At 43.3% G+C, this 21,287-nt stretch overlaps 1 protein-coding gene and 1 pseudogene across 2 annotated transcripts in view; both read right to left on the bottom strand.

The window, feature by feature from the left end:
- Window positions 1–21,287, bottom strand: part of LOC139357122 (uncharacterized) — a 65,315-nt gene that overhangs the window by 3,059 nt on the left and 40,969 nt on the right. The window lies entirely within an intron of this gene.
- LOC105493201 (glyceraldehyde-3-phosphate dehydrogenase pseudogene) lies at window positions 15,158–16,448 on the bottom strand (annotated as a pseudogene). Its single transcript, XR_011609793.1, has one exon. The product of XR_011609793.1 is annotated as a glyceraldehyde-3-phosphate dehydrogenase pseudogene (transcript).

The raw sequence follows: 21,287 nt of genomic DNA on the forward strand, positions 1-21,287 counted from the left end.
CCACTAAAAATACAAAAATTAGCCGGGTGTGGTGGCGGACACCTGTAATCCCAGCTACTCGGGAGGCAGAGGCAGGAGAATTGCTTGAACCTGGGAGGCAGAGGTTGCAGTGAGCCGAGATCGCACCATTGCTCTCCAGCCTGGGCAAAAAGAGCAAAACTCTCTGGAGGGGGACACCCTCAGCCCTCATAACAGATTCCAGGGAGAGGGCACCCTCTTGTCCTCATCTCTGCCCTTTGTGTCTCTCTTGCACACACATCTGCCCCTCAGCACGTCGGTGTGGGGAGGGAATTGCTCCTTAAACCTCAGGTGGCTGACTGTCCCTACCCAGCCCAGGACATTTTAGGAAAAAAAAAAAAAAGAAATGTGGGGGGCTTCTCATCTCCCCAAGATTCTCTTCCATTCAGCCAGATGTTTCCTGTATAAATGTTTGGATCTGCCTGTTTATTTTGGTGGGTGGTCTTTCCTCCCTCCCCTACCACCCATGCCCCCCTTCTCAGTCTGCCCCTGGCCTCCAGCCCCTAGGGGACTAGCTGGGTTGGGGTTCCTCAGGCCTTTCCTCTCCTCCCTCTTTTCTTTCTGTTGATTGTCGCTCGAGCTGGCTGTATTGCTTTTTAATATTGCACCGAAGGTTTTTTAAATAAAATTTTAAAGGAAAAGGGGAAAAAAAATCAAAATGTACACATAAGATCTTCATTTCATTGTATGTAAAATCTGCCTCAAAAATCAGTAAGGAAATACACACATTGTCTAAGACTTGGTTTTATGAACTAGAATCAAAATTTTGATTATTAGGCTCGCATGAGTTAAGAAAAATCCATATACCTCTAACATAAAGCATAATTTTTCTTTTTTTTTTTTTTTTTTCTTTTTTGAGACGGGGTCTCGCTCTGTCGCCTGGGCTGGAGTGCAGTGGTGTAATCTCAGCTTACTGCAGCCTCCAACCTCCCAGGTTCAAGTGATTCTCCTGCCTCAGCATCCCAAGTAGCTGGAATTACTGGCACCTGCCACCACACCCGGCTAATTTTTGTATTTTTAGTAGTGACGGGGTTTTGCCATGTTGGCCAGGCTGGTCTCAAACTCCCGACCTCTAGTGATCAGCCTACCTCGGCCTTCCAAAGTGCTGGGATTACAGGTGTAAGCCACCACGCCTGCCCTAGAAAACAGTTTCTTACACAAAAGGTTTTAGCACAAAATGCCTTTGTAGTTCTATACACAAGTCCATTTAAAAACTGACAGCCTACCAAGTTAAGTTTAAACAGAATTCTGGAAAATATACACTTGGAAAGCACTACAGGGGGTGTCCTTTTGGATGAGCTATGATTGTACAGATTCAGGTGTGTGCTGACAAGAAGGTAAGTTAAGAAGCAACACTCAGGCACATGTTTCAACATGTTGCTGAGAGAAGTGTGTCACCCCTTTTACCTAACGATCCAAAGAGATGTGTAAATAACCACTTCACTCATCTCAGTACTTCCCAAGCCACAGGGAAGGAGTGTGGGAGCGAAGCTCCTTCATCAAAGCACCAGAAAGATGTCAGCAGAAAAACAAACAGGTCAGTGAAATCAGAGGCAGAGCAGCTAATGGGTTTTTTTTTAATGTTACAAATGCAGGGCAGACTTTGAATTCAAAGGAGAACTCTGCAGCAGGTCAAAGGCATCTTTGCTGTGGAGGAACCAAACAGTCTTTAATTAGTGTGCAACTGGGAAGGGAGTTAGCGGGTAGCAAAGATGCAAATGATGGTTGGAATTCCATGGGGCAGCTTCCACCGCTGATACACAGCTGCCCTTTGCTGGCCTGTGCCAAGTACTGGACTGGGCCTCAGAGACCATGTGCAGCATGGGCTGCCACCCACACAGAGGAACGCTTCTCAGCTGGGACTCGTCAGTTCCGCCACCCTTTAATCAGTCTCGTCCTTGGTCTCCAGCCTTATTCATCCTCGTGATAGCAGTTTGCTCTGCCCTGGTGTGATGGCTTGACTTAACTCTCTGTCTTTATGAATACCCCTATTCAGGACAATCCTTAAAGGCTGCAGACACGAAAAGGAAATTATTAGTAGGCAGATTATGACTTGGATTGTGCCTGTTTTAGTGCCTTTCCCTGTTTTCATGTCAGCAGCTTCGCTGGAAGCAGCTGGCATGCCCCCGAAGTGGCTGTTTGTGCCTGTCACTATTGCCTAATTCTAACGAAATCCCTAAAAATCATTTTGTGCTGTCATAATCGTTTGCATGAGCCATAACTAGCTCTTTCATTATTAAAGCCCCATCCAATGGTTGGGGGAATTTTGATAAAGACTTAATGATATGATGAGCTATTTCACCCTCCATTCACATCCCAGTGATTCCAGGGCTGACCAATGCATTGTCTTGGAAAATAAAACACAACTTATGCTGGGTCAAAGGTGTAATTCTGAAATCAGTGGGAACACATCCAATTCTTCCTTCAGAAATCCCTTATAACTCTTAATTCACTCCCCAGAAGCCCCCTGAAATGTGCCTTTATTTGCTGGCAATGAAATGTAATGTGTTTGGCTTCCAAGGCCTTGAGGAGCTGCCATCCACTGAGAATAATCTAATAAAATGACTTCAGGGAGGACGAAACCCCTCTAGGGTCTTTATTTCGGATCTCCAGAGTCAGTGGTTGTGCCAGCGCAACCCAGGGCAGCTCTCTCATTTCCAAGGGTAAGAATGAGCCTAGTGAGGTGTGCCCAGTTTCCTGGGGACCAGAGGAAAGATTCAATCCTGATGGGTTCCAGGTTAGAAAAGACGATCATAGGAGGGGTCCTGGCCATCGTAGAAATGGTTGTGTTGTGCTATGAGGAATGCATTTTGAGCCTTCACAAAAACAAAAACCAGGAGGTTCTATCGCTGAATGGTTTAAGTATATGTATATGTGTCCACCAAAATCACTGCAATTATGGCTGGCCACAGTGACCAGTAGTCTCCTTGTCTCTCACTGTGGTCAAAAGATAATGGTGTGTTTATTCAGCTTGCAAATGATGAGGTTCTTGTTTTTCATTTTCCTCTCATCTCTGCGTAACCTTTTAATCACTTCTTTGAAGATTAACACTGCTTTGGAAAAGGCTATCAGAGGCGAGGTGGAGTGGTGTTGAAATCAGGTCTGTCACTATATAACATCTTAATTGGAGAAAAGCTGATGCTAAACCACCTGAAGCTACAAATATTGTCCTCTGAGGCCACATCACTGAGTGTGGTGATGATATATCATCGCTGAGAAATTGCATTTGGCTGGCAGTAAAAAAAAAAAAAAAAAAAAAAAATCCAAAATTGAGGCTTCAACAAGACAAGTTGTAAGAGGTTTTATTTGTAATTTTTTCCTCTACCACATAAAGAGATGACCACAGAAAGTCTGATGTCTGTCTTTCTAGTATGGGGTTCCACAAATGCCCTCATGGACCCAAGCTTTATCCTACTCTTTGGGTAGGACCCTCATCCTCATGGCTTCCTGGCTAGCTGCTGTAGCTCCAACAATCACATCCTCATTCCTCAACAAAGAGAAAGGAGTTGGGAAAGTGGAGCTTGACAATTGAGTCAAAACCCCTAAAAAAGCTTTCCTTGAATCCCTGCCCATACATCTCATTGGCCATTCCTATCTATAAGAGACACTTGGAAAAGGAATCTTTACCAGGTCCTATTGCCACCTCTACTCATGTAGGTTCTGTTAGTAAGGAAAAGGAGGGGGTGGATAGGAGGAAGGCACTCTCAGTCTCGCCCAAGATGACAGATGACCTCTGCACTTTTATTTCTTCGGTTCCTATGAATGTATGCTCCAAGCTGGAGACCTGTGTTGTATTGTTCCCATGCTTGGGCAGAAGCCATAGTACCGAGGGCTCCTAGACATGAAAGATAAGTAAGGCTGGATGAAACTTTTCAAGCTCAAGTTGTCCTAGAGGTAGGAGTTCTCAGCACGTCAAGCTCCATGTCAGAGTGTAAAAGTTAACCGTGGAAAGCCAGTAACCATCAGCAATCTATGGTCAGAAGCCCCACCCTCCTGGTAGCTTCCAATCTCCAAGGGGCAGAGCCATGGGGAGTCCACAGAGGTGCAAGAGTCAAAGGGAGGGGCGCCCGGTGCCTCTCCCCACTGCACCAAGAGCAGCCAGCTGTGCGCTGCTTTCTATATTCCACGTCCACCTGAGATCATTTTAGCAAAGGCTATATAGCTAAAAACAAAAATAATGATAAACCATGTATAGCCAACACCTGACCTTAATAAGCAGCTCCCTAGAGACCTGTGGCTCTGTGTGCTCCTGACTGGCAAGCCAGGTAGGCTGAGGCAGCAGCTGCCTCCCTCAGCCACCCAGATGAGAGTCGCTGCAACTCACTGTATGTCTGTGGCAATCTTCCTGCAATGTTCTGGGCACCGTGGGGTTATCTGGGGCTGACACGTCTGCCATTGCCCCCAAGAATTTGTAGCATGCCTGAGGCCATTGGAGCAGATAGCAGCTACCAAGTCCTGGTTGAGCTGTCAAGGAAAGCCCAATAGAACAAGAGGGACTCAAGCTAAACTTTGGGTTAACTTTAAACAAAGGCATCAGGAAATACTTGAGAATGGTGGGATGCGGACTACAGAGAAAACCAGGGAACCTGAGGACAGGAAGAAAGTCAAGAAGGAGAGACAAAAAAAAAAAAAAAGTTTCTCTCAGCGGTTTGGGGTAAAGATGAAAGAAATCCCAGCCTTTCAATCACTCCTAAAAATAATGATAATAACCTTTTGGTGAGTAATTGCTAGGATGTAAGATATCAAGGACTGTACTATATGCTTTAACCACATTATCCCATGTAATCTTCATAACAACCCTAAAACAATGTACAAGAGAAAACTGTCCTCAGAACTACAAAGTGGCCCAGGGCCACATCAACTGGGGATTGCCAGGTGGATCTTTTGGATGCCGGAGACCCCATTAGCTGTTCCTGCCTCCCTAAGGAAGCAGAACAGCCGTCCCCTCCAGCCTTCATGTTTATGCTAATGTCAACCCCTGTGACGTCAAACCCTCTCCCAGCCAGGAATCCCCCTCCAGCTTCCTACCAGCTTCTCAGACAAGTTAGGCTCAAATAATACAAACCCATTTTAGTGTTGCCTTAGCAAAGATTACTAGGAAAATAGCATGTTGGCACAAATCAAAGTTGATGCCTTTGAAAAGAAAACTATCAAATGGCCTGTTTACAAAATACGCTCCGAGTCCAGACGTGTGACTAAAGACTTCATGGAATCAAAAGAAGCCAGAAGAGAGGCCCTCCCCTGCACGGGCCAATCCCCCTGCCCCCACCCCCACTCGCTTAGCCTCAAGGAGCAACTCCACTGGGCAGGAGCAGGGGCAGGAGGCCAGGCCCTTCAGCTGGGAAAGGGCTGTTACCTCAAAGGGAAGGAAGGGCCCTCCCGCCAAAGACCATCTCCAACAAGGACTCACTCACAGCCCTGCAAGTCTATAAAAAGGGAAGCACAGACATTCTGGAAGATGTGGAATGAAACCTTTTATCTTTATCTTCACTCATTCTTCACTCCTCACTCATCTTCAAGGGCAAAGGAGGGATCATCTGATGAGACGAGGAGAAACAAAGCAAGCTCGGGGAGCCAAGCTGCCAGGCAAACGGCTGGAGCATACGGCCTCCCTCGCAGGGCAGACTATCTGGCTGGTGCTGCACTACACGGAGGCTTCAAGTCTTGCTTGGATGAGTTCAGTTAACCCAGGTGTCTATAGAAGACCGACTTTTATTCTGGTTCAAGCTATAGTTCCCAAATCCACCTCAAGAGTGAGAAAGCCAATAGTGTTTTAATCCACACGACCCCTGTGTATATTCCTCCACGGTTCTGGTCTCAGCCCTAAGAGGAGTAGGTCTGGGCTTTCAGAAACCCCAGCACATCCAACCTTGTGGACCAAACTGAATCTCAGAATGTGAAACAGGACTCCTTCCTGGGAGTAGATAAGAAGGGGCTATCACCAGTGCCTCAGGGCTAACACACACTGAGGGTGGAAGTCCCACCGGGTTAGCCTGGGCCAGCACCCGTCACCCCAAGGGACAAAACTTCAAGCAAGCTCTTTGGAGAACATGGCTGAACCCGAGGTTGAAGTCAGATTTCCCACTTCTCCCCTCCCTTCCCCAGATGGAACTTCAGACAGCCAAATCCACAGTGAGGTGTGAACTGACCTCCCCACCCAGTCATGTGCTTACACATGGGAACAAAACCCAAGAGGGTGGCCAGCCTTCAGCCCAGTGCCCAGGGGTAAAACATGGCCTAAGAAATAACACCACCACCCTCAGCTGTCCCTGCTTCCACCTCAAGCACCGAGCAAGATCCTCTGGCGAATGACCTCACTGGGAGGTTGAGAGGAAAGCGCTGTTGTCAACTCCATTTTGCAGGTGAGGAAGCCCAGTAAAGGGAGGTTAGGAAGCCCGCCCCAAGTGACAGTGCAGTGTCAGGCTGTCACCTGTCAGATCAGCAGTGGCCCTCTGCTGGGGAGCACAGGGAAAGAGGGACAGAAGCTCCTCTTGGAAGCCTTGTCACTTGGGAGAGTGAGCATGGGTGCCCTGTTTTGTTTTGTTTTGTTCTTATACTTTAAGTTCTGGGATTCGCGTGCAGAACATGCAGGTTTGTTACATAGGTATACACGTGCCATAGTTGTTTGCTGCACCCATCAACCCATCATCTACATTAGGTATTTGTCCTAATGCTATCCCTCCCCTAGTCCCCCACCCCCGACAGGCCCTGGTGTGTGATGTGGTCTCATTGTTCAACTCCCACTTATGAGTGAGAACATGCAATGTTTGGTTTTCTGTTCTTGTGCTAGTTTGCTGAGTATGATGGTTTATGGACTAGCTCTCATTCCGTTTCAACTCCCTGCGCTGTGTCTGGGTGGATAAGGCAGGTGAGACCTGCCCTGGGCTTCCTGTCTCTTACAGCATCATTGTCTCATCTCTGCACTGCTCTTCCCCTCCCATCCCCAGTATCCCCCATTCTCACCAGATCTAGAAAGCTTCGATTTCTGCTCTCCACCCAGGCCTGCCCTGGGCTTCAGAATCACCTGTCTCTCCCGTCTGCTGCATTGTTCACCACCAGGTTGGGCTGAATGCTTCCTGGCCCACTCCACCCCCCACCAGACCCAGCCCTGCACCCCCAGAGTACAGGGCACAGCCAGCCCTCCCTGTTCCTGCACTGGAGCAAGCAGCTGGGCTTGTAGTCATTGAGCAGCTCTCAGGTCTCAGAAGCACTTCATCCTTTTGCTGAGTAAAGCACTTTCCCGAAGTGCATTCCTTGGAACATTAGCTCTACAAGTCGTTCCTAAAAAAGTTTATGATCAAATAAGTCTGGAAAGTACAGCATAGTGTGTTTCTCTTGGAGATTCACAATACCTTTAATGTTCATATTGAAGGCTTGGAGAAGATTTACAGTAAATATTGAATTCAGAAATCCAGTATCTCTGAAATATGAGAGTAGATAGAAGTTATTTTTCCCTACTCATAACTGAAGGTGCTTTTTTTCTTACATAATCTATACATTTATAATTAAAATATGTCTTCTTGACTGTAAGGTCCCCTTAAATTCAAAATAGCCTAATTGAAATCCAGACCCATTTGCTCATTCTGTAAAGGTCGAGAGTGAGCATGTAATGTGGCCCAGAGCCCCTGATGCCACACGATGTGGGGTGCTCTGTAGACTCAGTAATGTCAGTAGTTCTCAAACCTTTTGGTCTCGGAATTCCTTTACATTCTTAGAAAATACTGAAAAATCCAGCAAACTTTAGTTTATGGGGGTTATCTCTCTTGGTATTTATGATGTTAGCAATTAAAATTTGGAAATTTTAAAACTACCTAATAATACATTTTTTAAAATGAGTTCATTATATGCTAACATAAATTATATATTTTATGAAAAATAACTATTTTTCAAACAATCAGGAAGCATAATAGCAGCATTTTACATGTTTGCAGATCTCTTTCCTGTCTGGCATAAGAGAAGACAGCTGGATTCTCATATCTGCTTCTGCACTCAAACTGTTGCAACACCACACATCGTGTAGCCTCCAGAACATGCCAGTCTACGCTCGTGAAAGAGTAAGAGTGAAAAGGGAAATTGACATGTTAGCAGCACGATGATAATAGCTTTGATCTTGAGGCCCACCCCACAAAAGAGTCTCTAAGACCTCTGGGTCCCCATATGACACTTCGAGAACCACTGCTTGGGATAAGTGACCCAGTGCCTCCTTGCTCTGCCGCCCCATGAGAGGGGTGAAGGGATGGATGGGTCTCTGTGGCTCCTGAGATGAACAGGTTCACAACCCGGAGCGGGGCCGCCTCTCAGAGAGCCTGGGGTGGAGCTACCTAGAAGTCAGCCTGTGCTGTCATCCACTATGGCCCAGCCAGGCTGATGCCTCCTTCTCTCCCTTCCTCACCGCTTCTCACCATGGTCCCTGGGCCCAGAGGAATAGCGTTCTCTTTGCATGATCTCGACTCACAGATTTTTAAAGAGCTTTGATGTATAGAATTTCATTAAAGCTATAGGGCCCCAAGGTAGTCATTGTCCAAACACAGATATTGCCTTCATTTGTAAGCTGCCTAATTCCTGCAAAAATGGATTTAAGCTTTATCTATAATCCATGCTCTGTTCTACAGGGTGTCAGTGGGTCTATGATATGAGCAAGCCAAGATCTATCTTTTGTTCTTCTTCACACATAGAACAAGATGAAACAGTGTTTCATCTTTGCCCTGGGGAGGTTTTTAGATTAGACAGAAAAGGGACAGACAGAAAGGAAGACACCAGCCTCAGCAGATCTGAGTGTAAAGGCCACATGCTGTTGATACCCCCACACCCCGAGGCAGGGGCCCCCTCCCTTGGGCCAACTTCCTAAGATGGAGTGAGAGATGGGTCCAGAAGAATAAGGCCTGGGTTGGTCCTTGTTCTGTAGAGACTGCAGGTGAACAGTCAGGGACAACTAACAAATTTTCTGCTTTGGGCCAAAATGAGAGAAAAGGAAGCCCTGGGGATCCCTCTTGTACCATGGCAGTAGCGACACCCTTGTTCCCACAGGCAAGAACCTGCATTTATGAAGCTCAGATTAGGTCTGATTTTGGAGTTAAATGGCTAGGATATAGATCCCGTTAGCCACTAACTACTAGGGTGACCTTGAACAAAGTACGTAGCCCATCTGAGTCTCAGTTTCATCATCTGTAAAATGGGTTATTGTTGGATTGGCTGAGATCATGCGTGTAAAGCACTTACCATGGTGTCTACAATAAGCACTCAATAAATGCTGACCAGTATTCCATACTCCTGCTCACCTTCTAACATGATTAGATAAGTAAAAGTGCAGGCCCAGCCTTAATGTTTACAGAGCTCAGTGTAATACAAACAAAATTCTGGACACTGTATAGATCATATAGATATTTTAAAGATATGTCTGCTAACAAACTGTTACATAAACTGTATCTCATATACTTATCTTAATTATTTTTTGTAAAAACAAGATTTTAAAGTATGCATAAAGGTATGATTTTTTATATGACCAAAAGTTTGCAAAATGTAAAATATGATTGAATGTTATTATTATCGCATATATCTCACTCAGGGAAAGCACTATTTGGATGAGTAATAAATACAAACACAATTTATTATTATAAATATTTCATAAAACACTTCCTTTATTTTGGCAAAATCACTGATGATGATTTATGGTCAAGGTTTTTACATAATTTTTGTTCTAATATTTAAATTAGAAAATAAAATGTAATTATATTTAAATTATAGTATATTCAAAAAGTAGAAATAGATTTTTATCAAGGCATAAAGTATATGTAAAAGTCAAAAATATAAAATTCTCTTTTTTTCTTTTTTGAGACGGAGTCTCACCCTGTCACCCAGGCTGGAGTGCAATGGTATAATCTCAGTTCACTGCAACCTCTGCCTCCCAGGTTCAAACAGTTCTCCTACCTCAGCCTCCCAAGTAGCTAGGATTACAGGTGCCCACCACCATGCCCAGCTAATTTTTGTATTTTTTAGTAGAGATGGGGTTTCACCATATTGGCCAGGCTGGTCTCAAAATCCTGACCTCATGATCCACCCGCCTCAGCCTCCCAAAGTGCTGGAATTACAGGCATGAGCCACCACCCCCAGCCAAAAATTACTTTTCATATGTTTCCAAAACATCATTTTGCTTTTAATATATTCAAGATGATAAAAGGCAAATTATAAATTTTAATGTATTAATATAAAAATTTTAATCAATTAATTTAAATAAAGCTGCCATTAATTTAACTTTTAAAATTTGAATTAAATATTTTACCTATTTTGACCAATATGAAACTTTTAATAATGCCAGCATGTATATCTACCTAGTACCAAATCATTTTCATGTTTTGTGTATGTTACTTCTAGACTGTCATGTATTCAAATTTAAAGTAACATGAATTAAAACTGCAAACGTTCCTCAATCACCATGTGCAACTGTTGTGTATACAGTGCTCCTTATTTACTACTGTGGGAACCACACATTAGAACTTGAAGAGACGACAACAAAAATCAACCCAATTTAAAAATGGGCAAAGAAGTTGATTAGACATTTCTCCAAAGATGATATATAAATAGCTAACAAGCATTTGCAAATATGCTCAACATTACTAATCATCAGAGAAATGCAAATCAGAACCACAAAGAGATATCACCTCACACCCGTTAGGATTGCCAATGTAAAAAGTAAAATAAAAGCAGAAGTGTTTGGAAGGAGGTAGAGAAATTGGAACCATTGTGGACTGTTAGTAGGACTATAAAATGGTGCAACCATTATGAAAAACAGCTTCCTCAAAAATTAAAAATAGAACTACCATATGATCCAGCAATCTCACTTCTGGGTATACATCCAAAAGGATTTAAAGCAGGATCTCAAAGAGATATCTGCACACCCATGATCATAGCAGCAGTAGTCACAATACCAAGAGGAAGAAGTGACCCACATGTCTATCAATGGACGAATGCATGAACAAAACGTGGTATACACATACAATGGAATATTGTTCATCTTTAAAAAGGAATGAGGTCAGGCACAGTTGCTCATGCCTGTGATCCCAGCAATTTGGGAAGCCGAGGCAGGAGGATTGCTTGAGCTCAGGAGTTTGAGACGAACCTAGGCAACATGGCGAAACCCTGTCTCCACAAAAAATACAAAAATTAGCCAGGCCTGGTGGCACATGCCTGTAGTTCCAGCTATTCGGGAGGCTGAAGCAAGAGGATCGCTTGAGCCCAGGTGGCAGAGGTTACCGTGAGCCGGGATCACACCACTGCACTCCAGCCTGGATGACAGATTGAGACCTCATCTTGAAAAAAAAAAAAATCCTGTCACGTGCTACAGCATGGATGAACCTTGAGGACATCATGCTTAGTAAAATAAGCCAGTCACAAAAAGACAAATGCTGTATGATTCTACTTATATAAGGTTCTAAAGTAGTTGAATGTATTTTAAAAAAGAAAGTAGAATGGTGATTACCAGGGACTGAGGGCAAGGAGAAAGGAAAGTTGTTATTTAATGGGTACTGAGTTTCAGATTTGCAAAATGAAAAAATTCTGGAGATCTGTTTCACAACAATGTGAATATATTTAACGTATTGAACTGAACACTTAAAAATGGTAAATAGTAAATTTTACATGTGTTTTTTACCACAATTTTTAAAAACAGTATATATCTATTTTTTTCCTCTAAATAGTTACAGTCAGTCAGTAGTCAGCCCTTTGAGGTTTGGGAAAAACACTATATATATGGCCAAAAAGATACACATTGAGAAATATAAAAATAAAATGATCTCAGTAGAATAGAAGTAAGGGTGAACTTCCTCAACTTGCTGAAGAACAGCTACGAAAAGCCTACAGCTAACATCAATGGTGAGAACATCTAAGATTTCCCAGTAAGGTCAGGAATAAGGCAAGGATGTTTCCTCTCACCACTGATTGCCAACATTGTACTGGAAGTCCTAGTTAAAGCAATAAGACAAGAAAAGGAAATCAAAACTATATGGATTGGGAAAAAATAAAGAAAACTTTTTTTCCACAGATGCCATGAACATTTATGTAGAAAATCCAAAATAACTCACACAAAAAGCCCTCCCAGAACTAATAAGTGATTATAGCCATGTTGAAGAGTACAAAATTAAATAAACAAAAATCATTTTCTTTCCTTTATACCTGCAATGATCAAGTGGATTTCAGAATTTAAGATACATTGCCATTTATATTAGCACCCCCCCACACAAAAAAAAATTCTTAGGTATGAGTCTAGCCAAGTATGTGCAAGATCTATATGAGGAAAAGCACAAAACTCTCATGAAAGAAATAGAAGAAATAAGCAGAGAGATAGTCCATGAGATTGTCAAGATGTCAATTCTTCCCAACTTGATCTATAGATTTAATGGAGCTGCAGGCTATTTTGTAGATATTAACAAACTGAATCTAAAATTTATACGGAAAGGCAAAAGACTCAGAATAGCCAACTCAATATTGAAGGAGAACAAATTTTGAAGACTGACACTCCCCAACTTCAAGACTTCCTATCAAAGCTACAGTAATTAAGACAATGTGATATTGATAAAAGGATAGACAAATCAGTGGAACAGAGTAGAGAACCCACATATAGACCCACATAAATGTATTTTACTAATCTTTGACAAAGGGGCAAGAGCAATATAATAGGGCAAAGATCGTCTTTTGAATAAAATGGTGCTGGAATGACAGAATATCCACAGGCAAAAAGATGAACTAAACACAAACCTTACACTCTTTATGATAATTGATTTAAAAATGGATCATAGAACTAAATGTAATATGCAAAACTATAAAATTCTTAGAAGGATTGCTTGAGCCTAGGAGGCTGAGGCTGCTGTGAGCCATTATTGCGACATTGCACTCCAGCCTGGACAACACAGCAAGACACTCTTAAAAAAAAAAAAAAGGAAAAAATAGAAAACAGAGGAGAAAATAATTTGGAGTATGGAAATAACTTTTTAGATACAGCACCAAAGACATAATCTATGAAAGAACTAGTTAAGAAACTATACCTCATTAAAATTAAAAACCTGCTCTGCAAAAGACAAGGTCAAGAGAATGAGAGGACAAGCCATAAACTGGGAGAAAATATTTGCAAAAGAGACATCGGATAAAGGACTGTTATCCAAAAATATACCAAAAAATTCTTAAAATTCAGCAATAAGAAAACAACCCAATTAAAAATGGGCAAAAACAATCAATGATAGACTGGGTAAAGAAAATGTGGTACATATACACCATGGAATACTACGCAGCCATAAAAAGGAATGCGATCATGTCCTTTGCAGGGACATGGATGAAGCCTGAAGCCATTATCCTTAGCAAACTAACACAGGAACAGAAAACCAGACAACACATATTCTCACTTATAAGTGGAGTTGAACAATGAGAACACATGGACACAGGGAGGGGAACAATACACACCAGAACCAGTCGGGGGGTAGGGAAGAAGAAGAGGGAGACCATTAGGACAAATAGCTAATGCATACTTGGCTTAAAAACCTAGATGACAGGTTGATAGGTGCAACAAACTACCATGGCACACATATGCCTATGTAACAAACCTACACTTTCTGCACACATATCCCGGAACTTAAAGTAAAAAAATTAATTAATTTAATTTTTTTTAATGGGCAAAAACCTTGAACAAACATCTCACCAAATAAGATATGCAGATGATAAGTAAATATATGAAAAGATGTTACCATCATACGTCATTAGGGGAATGAAATTAAAACAACAGTGATATGCAACTAGCGCCTATTAGAATGGCCAAAATCCAAAACCTTGACACAACATGCTGCTTAGGATGTGGAGCTGTTGTTCCACAATGAACTCTCATTCATTGCTGGTGGGGATACAAAATGATACAGTCACTTTAGAAGATAGTTTTGCAGTTTCTTATAAAACTAAATATAGTCTTATCATACAATCTAGTTGCACCCCTTGGTATTTACTCAAAGGAACTAAAAACTACTGTCTGCACAAAAACCTGTACATGGATGTTTCTAGCGCCTTTATCCATAATTGTCAAAAACTAGAAAAAAACAAGATGTTCATCAAAAGGTGGGTGGATAAATTGTGGTATACCCAGAAAATGGAAAACAATTTAGGCCACTGTAACACAGAGAAAGTAAAAAGATAAAAAATATAAATTAATAATTCAAGAGACTAGACAATAACCTGAAATAAAGTTAAGCATAGGATAGATCTATATTTCAGGCCATCTCTCCTCCTGTAAAATGTGGAAAACCAGATTTATGGACTAAGTTCTGCCTCCAAGAGGATCTCCCTTCACCACTACCTTTCAGAGCCGTAACTGTATTAGACTATAATGATTATTCCAGAATAAAATGCAGACCTATCCAAAGAAGAAGAGAAGGAGAGGAAGAGGAGGAGGAGGAGGAGGAGAAAGAATGAAAAAGAAGAAGGAGGAGAAGGAGGAGGGGAGAAGAAGAGGAAGAGGGGAGAGGAGGAGGAGGAGGAGGAGGAAGAGGAATAAAGGAGAACAACTTGAAAAGAAGCAGGCAGTGAATTCCTGTCCATTGGGATCTGACACTGTGCGATGCAGGAATCCATCATATTCATGCTATGGGAAGGGAAGCATGACCATGATGGATTCCTTTTATTTCTTTCTCCGTCCTTGGCATTTTCACTACTGAAATTCTTCCTGCACTCTGAAGCACTCTGTCTCTGACCTAGACCTCAGTTCTACCCGCACCTTCAAGGCTTTCAGTCTCAATAGCAATGAGATCTGAGCTTCTGTGGCACGAGATGGGCAGAAGTTCCTCTTTGAGGCATGAGCAGTGTGTCTGCACAGCAGTTGTTGAGAGTTATGAGTCCTGAGTGACTGAAGCTCTCATGCGTTCTTTAATAAATGCTGTGTGCACATGTGTGTGTGTGTGTTATGTGTGTGTGTGTGTGTGTGTGTGTGTGTGTGATGTGTGAGGCCTGGAGCAGGAACCCCTTTCTTTGACCAGGTCTGAGGTAACGACTGTAAAGGGCCTTGGTGAGTTTTCCCACCAAGTGTGAGAGGGTGTTTTATTGTTGTAGAGATGGACCAAATACAGCAGTCCTTTCTTTTCCATGTTTTGTTTTGTTTTGTTTTGTTTTGTTTTTTTGGCTGAGCACAGGGGATTTTATTGATGGTACACGACAAGGTGGGGCTCCCTAGGCCCCTCCCCTTCTTCAAGGGGTCTACATGGAAACTGTGAGGGGAGATTCACTGTGGCGGGGGACTGAGTGTGGCAGGGACTCCCCAGCAGTGAGGGCCTCTCTCTTTCTCTTGTGCTCTCGCTGGGGCTGGTGGTCCAGGGGTCTTACTCCTTGGAGGCCATGTGGGCCACGAGGCCCACCACCCTGTTGGTGTAGCCAAATTCGTTGTCATACCAGGAAATGAGCTTGACAAAGTGGTCGTTGAGGGCAATGCCAGCCCCAGCGTCGAAGGTGGAAGAGTAGGTGTCGCTATTGAAGTCGGAGGAGACCACCTGGTGCTCAGTGTAGCCCAGGATGCCCTTGAGGGGGCCCTCCGACGCCTGCTTCACCACCTTCTTGATGTCATCATATTTGGCAGGTTTTTCCAGATGGCAGGTCAGGTCCACCACTGACACGTTGGCAGTGGGGACACGGAAGTCCATGCCAGTGAGCTTCCCGTTCAGCTCAGGGATGACCTTGCCCACAGCCTTGGCAGTGCCAGTAGAGGCAGGGATGATGTTCTGGAGAGCTCCGCAGCCATCACACCACAGTTTCCCGGAGGGGCCATCTACAGTCTTCTGGGTGGCAGTGATGGCGTGGACTGTGGTCATGAGTCCTTCCACAATACCAAAGCTGTCATGGATGACCTTGGCCAGGGGTGCTAAGCAGTTGGTGGTGCAGGAGGCATTGCTGACAATCTTGAGGCTGTTGTCATACTTCTCATGGTTCACACCCATGACGAACATGGGGGCGTCAGCAGAGGGGGCAGAGATGATGACCCTTTTGGCTCCCCCCTGCAAATGAGCCCCAGCCTTCTCCGTGGTGGTGAAGACGCCAGTGGACTCCACGACGTACTCAGCGCCAGCATCGCCCCACTTGATTTTGGAGGGATCTCGCTTCTGGAAGATGGTGATGTGGCTTCCATTGATGACGAGCTTCCCGTTCTCAGCCTTCACGGTGCCATGGAACTTGCCATGGGTGGAATCATACTGGAACATGTAAACCATGTAGTTGAGGTCAATGAAGCAGTCATTGATGGCAACAATATCCACTTTACCAGAGTTAAAAGCAGCCCTGGTGACCAGGCGCCCAATAGGACCAAATCCGTTGACTCTGACCTTCACCTTCCCCATGGTGTCTCAGGGATGCGCTGGCCATGCAAGAGAAAATGCAGCTGACTCTCGAACAGGAGGAGCAGAGAGCCTTTCCATGGTTGATTTCTATGATTTCAGTTACTCGCAGTCAACAGCTGTCCAAAAATATGAAGATATTTTTAGAAGGAGATAATAAGGGAGACTATATTCACATAACTTTTATTACAGCATATTGTTATAATTGTTCTATTTTAGTAGTAGTTATTGTTGTTGATTTCTTACCTCTCCTAACTTATGAGTTAAACTTTATCATAGGTGTGTAGTATAGCAGGTCCTCAAATAATGTCGTTTCATTCAACGTCGTTTCATTGTAAAGCTGTTGAGAAAAAAATTGATTCGGTGCCAGGGCCACTGTCTGTGTGGAGTCGCACATTCTCTCCATGTCTGTGTGGGTTTTCTCTGGGTACTCTGATTTTCTCCCACACCCCAAAGATGTACACCTTGGGTTCATTGATGTGTCTACATTGTCCCCATGTGAGTGAGTGTGAGGGTGTGTGTGAGGGTGCCCTGCGATGGGATGTCATCCTGGCCAGGGCTGGTTCCCACTTTACATCCTGAGCTTCAGAAAAAGGCTTAAGCCACCCGCAGGTAAGTGGGTAGGTAAAAGAATGAGTGAATGAACACAAACTATTGTAAAATTTTTAAAAAGTAGACAATAATCATAAAAATGCATGACAATAAACTATGCAATACAAAATTACTCAGCAAACGGGCAGTATTTATGATTGTTTCTGAACCGTGTGGTGGTATGGGGTATTCCTTACAATTTTCTCTTTGTAAATATTTATTCCTTGTTTTAACCTACCAGGCTACAACTGCTGTCACTCACTGACTTATCAAAAATTAGGTAAGTCATGATCTTATTTTTATTACTTTATTAAATGTATGTATAGCTCATATTTATTCCAGTGTTTAATGTTAAAAGTATTTTGGTCTTTATTGAGAAGTTTGGTGATGTTTTTGTAACCAGAAATCTGCCCTAGAAATTTAACGCTTGTTTATATCAATTAGCTCTATGGTAAAATTGGTTTTACTATATTGGTTTCATTATATTTTGCTAACATCCCAGTTTCCAAGAACCCACTGATGACACTAAGTGAGGACTTATTGGACAGTAAAAAACATAGCACACACAGGGTTAGGTACTATCCAAGGTTTCAGGTACCCATGGAGCTTGTTGGAATGTATTCTTCACAGATTTGAGGGGAGGCTATTGTCCTGCCAGGAATGAGGTGGGAGGTGGGGCATTGAGGGTATTGTGCTGTCACACTCTGCTGACTCGTTTTGAAGTATGGCTTCCCCCACCCAAAGAACCAAGGCAGAAAAAAAAGAAAAACAAACAAACAAACAAAAAAAGAAAATCAACTCAAACAGCTATGGTCTGGTTATTTTTGTGGATCTCCCAGATCCACAAAATGTTTTTTTTTTCCCCTCCCCTAGTTTTGTTTCCCTCCCCTAGTGGTCTGTCTTTGGGTGTCTCTCCTCTCCCAGGCTCTCAATGAAATGTCAAAGCCATGTTGAGGAACTCCAGTGAAGGTTGGGATTATCTGTGGTTCCCATTAGCTACACATCAGTAGCTCCTGTCACTACAAATAAGAAAGAGTCAGCTGCACCTGAATGATTAATGAGTTGACTCTTCAGGAAAGAAAACGAATGATGTCAAGATTAAATGAGAAAAAAAATCAATGGATGTGTAAATCCTGTTTTAACCAGGCTGTCTTCCTCTGAAGCACTAAGGCCTCAGAGGAACTGGCGGACCTACACTCACCGTTCCTGTCTCCTGTCTGCCTGTCCTCTGGAGCCATTCTCCAAGGAGCCAAATTAGACCAGGGTATAGGACTCCCTGTCCCAGCCACAGAAACTATGACCCTGGGGAACTGATTCTAATGTTCCAATGTGACCTCCTAGGAGGGCCCCTGCTGAGACCAGGGTAAAGACCTATGTTGGGTGGTTGGGTGTTGGATTCTGCAACCACCTGTTTCTCTCTCTCTCTCTCTCTCTCTCTCTCTCTCTCTGTCTCCTTTCGAGATCATGAGTTATAGAATGTGTCCAGGCTAGAGAGATAAATCAAGCAGAGAAGAGACAACCAATAGCATTGTCAAATCAATTTTATTACCTGTCTTCTGTCAGCCTGCAGGGAAACCCAGAAGGCTATATTAGTCTGTTCTTACACTACTAGAAAGTACTGCCCAAGACTGGATAATTTATAAAGAAAAGAGGTTTAATTGACTCACAGTTCCACATGGCTGGGAAGGCCTCAGGAAACTTACAATCATGGTGGAAGGGGAAGCAGATACATCTTACATGACAGCAGGTGAGACAACGTGTGTGAAGGAGGAACCATCAAACACTTAGAAAACCATCAGATCTCACAAGAACTCACTCACTAGCACAAGAACAGCATGGGGAAAACTGCCCCGATGATCCAGTAACCTCCCACTAGTTTCCTCCCTCAACACATGGGGATTATGAGGATTACAATTCGAGATGAGATTTGGGTGGGGACCCCAAGCCAAACCGTATCAAAGGCAAAACCCCAAGTGTTTATTTGCTTCCAATTCTTCAGAGCAGTCATCTTCATGGGTCACAGGCTTGTCTGTCTAATGCAGTGATTTTCAAAGGAGGGCATTTGGCAATGCTAGAGAAGTTTTTGGTGTGACAACTGGGATGAAGTGCTACTGGCCAGTAGAAGCCAGGGACATTGCTTGACATCTCATACGACAGCCTACCCTTTTGCAATAATAATAATAATAATATTATCTGGCCCAAAACATCAATACTGCGAGGGTTACAAATCTTGCTCTAACATTTCTGTGGATCCAAAATCCATCCATGGATTTAGCCTATGTATCGGTTTCCTGGACTGCCATAATAAACTGGGCAACAGAAATTTGTTCTCTCACAGTTCTAGAGGGCTACAAGTCAAAAATCAAAGTGTCACCAAGGCCATGCTCCCTTCAAAGGCTCTGAGGGGGATCCTTTCTTTCCTCACAGCTTCTGAGGGCCTCAGGCGTTCCTTGACTCACGGCAGTAAAATTGCAATCTCTGCCTTCGTCTTCACAAGGCCTTCCTCCCTGTGAGCCTCTCTGTCTTCTCCTCTTCTTGTAAGAACCCTAGTCAGGCCTGGACCAGCCCATTCCCCCTCCCCGCCGGCTCCATGAGGCCGACTGTGAGCAGCCGAACAGACAGGCGGGTGCACACAAGAACTGACAGGTGGACACATGGAGGGCAGCAGGCAGGCATGACTCGGGCTGGCACTCGAGGCCCTCCCTGGAGGGCTAGGGCAGGGCTCGGGTACTGGGAAGAATGGAGAGAGGACCTACTAACTAACTTTCCTGAGAGTGGTCAGAGAGTTCTTCAACAGAATTTTGATTTGGCCGCTACCTTGAAATCCAAGCCCTAAAAATGCCAACTTGTTTGGACTTAGAAGATGACCTGAATACATGATAAAAATTTAGAAAGAGATTCTGGTTTTCTTATTGTCCCCTTGGCGTACGCTTCTGGAATAATATTCACGAGGGTTTTGGATGACCTTCCAAACTTAGAAGACATCTGTATATCCTTGTGTTCATCAACAGTGGGAGACTCAGAGATGGATTTTGACTCTGAACTGGAAGATGATGACATAAAAAGTGATAATATTTTGGAGGGTTCCACAATATTTGTGGCCTTCAAAGGAAATACAGAGGATAAATGTGCCCAATTTGTTACACATGGGTAACTTGTTTTAATTATTTTTTCCTTCTTGTTACTGTTTTTGAAATGTTTGCGCTACCTGGTTATCTTGAGTTTTACAAAGTAAGTTTGCTAAATTGGGGTCAAAAGGCTGATTTTAAGGGCAAAGGTGGAATTTTCAGATTTTTAAAATAGAAATGTTGTGTTTCTTTTATGTACATAGAAGAACTGAACATGATAAAGTATTGCTTATCATGGACAAAAAAGATCCCTAGTCATTGGATTTAGGAAAACCCTAAAACCAGGATGATTTCATCTCAAGATCCTTCACCAATTACATCTGCAAAAACCGTATTACCAAGTAAGGTCACATTCTGAAGTTCCAGGTTGATATAAATTTTAGGAGGATACTATCCAACCCACCACATCCTAGAAAAAAGTTACCTTTTAGCCGGAAGTAACAGCAGGGCTGTCAATGTTAAAAAACAAAACAAAACAAAAAAAATCCACTGCCTACCCTTAACTCCTAAATACCCAGGTTGCAGCTACAGAGAAGTGAAAATAAAGAAGTTGAATCTGGCATTTCCCAGTCTTCTGACACCAATTTTAGAGGCCAAAAAGGCAGGTTCATTCCCTTCCTGCACAAAACCTTTTTTCTTTCTTTCCATAATATCGTACAGAAAAATGAAGCCCAGAGGAACACCAGGGCCTGTGCAGAGTCCGTGGTATTGGTGGCAGTTTTAAAGCATAGCCACAACTTCTTTGGCACTCCTATTGAAAGACAGAGCCCATCCCATGTCCCACCCTGTCTGGGTGAGCCTGTGTCTACCTCAACCAACAGAGTAGGGTGAAAATGATGCCACAACTTTCACGACTGGGTCATAGATGGCTGTAAGAGTCCCATATTGTTCACTGGAACACTGGGTAAGTAGTCTGACCATCCTGAGGCAACTACAGTGGAGAGACCACACGTATAGAGAGAAAGAGAGAAAGAAATGACTCATGAGTCCCCTGCCCCCAACTCAAATAATGCCAACCCTAGTGGTAGACATCTGAGTAAAAAATCTTCCAGAAGATTCCACCTCCCAGCCTTCACTCTTCCAGTTGATGCCCCAAACATCACAGAGCAGAGGCAAGCCATTCCTACTGTCACCTGTCCAAACCACTGAGCCGTTGGCATTATTAAATGATTGCTGTTTTACAACATGAAGTTTGAGGGGG

The sequence above is a fragment of the Macaca nemestrina genome, chromosome 11 (genome assembly GCF_043159975.1).
Source record: "Macaca nemestrina isolate mMacNem1 chromosome 11, mMacNem.hap1, whole genome shotgun sequence".
In the NCBI taxonomy this organism is placed as follows: Eukaryota; Metazoa; Chordata; class Mammalia; order Primates; family Cercopithecidae; genus Macaca; species Macaca nemestrina.